The sequence below is a fragment of the Arachis ipaensis genome, chromosome B8, assembly GCF_059453495.1.
Source record: "Arachis ipaensis isolate K30076 ecotype BB chromosome B8, ASM5945349v1, whole genome shotgun sequence".
Taxonomy (NCBI): Eukaryota; Viridiplantae; Streptophyta; class Magnoliopsida; order Fabales; family Fabaceae; genus Arachis; species Arachis ipaensis.
In genome coordinates, this window is record NC_142443.1 from 48,457,121 (window position 1) to 48,458,641 (window position 1,521).

General features: G+C 43.3%; 1 non-coding gene across 1 annotated transcript; it reads left to right on the top strand.

The window, feature by feature from the left end:
- Window positions 1-958: 958 nt before the first annotated feature.
- On the top strand, window positions 959-1,062 carry LOC148547990 (small nucleolar RNA R71). The gene has a single exon (XR_015898167.1). It is a non-coding gene; the product is annotated as a small nucleolar RNA R71 (small nucleolar RNA).
- The last annotated feature ends 459 nt before the right edge of the window (window positions 1,063-1,521 follow it).

Genomic DNA, 1,521 nt, shown 5'->3' on the forward strand with positions numbered 1-1,521 from the left:
CTGCTTAACTTCTTCCACACCTTCCTTCAAGATTTCTGGCTCCTGCTCTGAGGGCCTGATTCCTTCTTCTTTTGAAACTTCCTTCAATATGGTGATGGCCTTGCATTCTTCCCATCTCACTCTCTTTTGTTCCCCTTTAGGATTCTTTTCTGTGTCACTAGGGAACACTGCAGTTGATTTGACGGCCTGTTGAGATAGCTCTCCTACTTGAGACTCCATCCTCTTGAGTTTTTCACCATGGTTTCTTAAGGTAGCTCTCACATCATCCCTGAAGCTTTTCAATTCGGTTATGTCTTGACTCATGGTTGCCATCATTCCTTCTATCCGGTTTAATTGATCTTGAAATTGTTGGTTCGGATTAAGTTGAGTAGGTTGATTATTTTGGCTATGATATGATGGTTGGGGGTAAGTGTTTTGTGTGGTTTGGTATGATCTTTGGTTGGAGTTTTGGTATGTGGAATTGTTATGTTGGTTGTGGTTGTAAGGTTTGTGGTTTTGTGGTTGGGTTTGTTGGTTCCCCCACCCAAAGTTTGGGTGATTTTTCCATCCTGGGTTGTAAGTGTTGGAGTGTGGATCATATGATTGCCTTTGTTGGTTTCCCACATAGTTGGCCTCTTCCCAATCACCTCCTTCAATGCTTACTTCCTCTTGATCTTGTGTGTGTATTGCAGCCACTTGCTTTGTTTCTAATTGCCTGGTAAGCTCTGCTAGTTGCTTGGCAAACACCTTGTTTTGGGCTAGAATGGTATCAACATGGTTCAGCTCCATGACTCCCTTAGTGTTGTGCCTTTCTGATGCATAGTAGTACTCATTCTCAGCCACTGTCTCAATCACTTCAATGGCCTCTTCCACAGTCTTTTTCCTGTTCAATGAACCTCCTGATGAATGGTCTACAGCCTTCCTTGATTCATAAGAGAGTCCATCATAGAAAATATGCAATTGCACCCAATCATGGAACATGTCTGGTGGGCATTTCCTTGTCAAATCCTTGAATCTCTCCCATGCCTCGTAGAGAGTTTCACCATCTTGTTGTCTAAAAGTCTGAACCTCAGATCGAAGCCTATTGACTTTTTGTGGGGGGTAGAAACGTGCCAGAAACTTGCTTTCCACCTCATCCCATGTTGTTAGACTCCCCCTTGGGAATGATTCCAGCCACTTAGCTGCTTTGTCCCTAAGTGAAAATGGGAACAAAAGCAGTTTATAGGCATCTTCCTGTACTCCATTGGACTTCACAGTGTCACAAATTCTCAGGAATTTTGTGAGATGTTGGTTGGGATCTTCATTAGCACTTCCACCAAATGAACAATGATTCTCCACCAGTGATATTAGCTGTGGTTTGAGCTCGAAATTGTTGGCCTGAATGGGTGGTTTCTGGATGCTGCTACCACAATTCCCAGAGGTTGGGTTTATGTATGAACTAAGAACCCTCCTCTCAGGAATGGCATTGTTTTCTTCAGCTCTCTCATGGTTGTGAACTTCTCTATCCATGTTGAGATCTAGAGCTTCCTCAAAATTGTCCTC